Here is a 210-nt window from a genome sequence, read left to right on the forward strand (position 1 = left end):
CTAAATACAATCAGACTTGGAGATTCTGTTTATTACAGGATGAGTCAAAAACTCCTCAGATTCACTATACTTGGTAAATCACTCAACTGCAACGCCGGTCCAAATTATAGCACTATCTGAGAAAAGCAACGATTAAAAAATTAACTGCATAATAATAGTTTTATCTATTTTACAACGAGTTGGTGTGAAAGAACAAAGAATTATTTGAAG

The sequence above is a fragment of the Octopus bimaculoides genome, chromosome 3, assembly GCF_001194135.2.
Source record: "Octopus bimaculoides isolate UCB-OBI-ISO-001 chromosome 3, ASM119413v2, whole genome shotgun sequence".
NCBI lineage: Eukaryota > Metazoa > Mollusca > Cephalopoda > Octopoda > Octopodidae > Octopus > Octopus bimaculoides.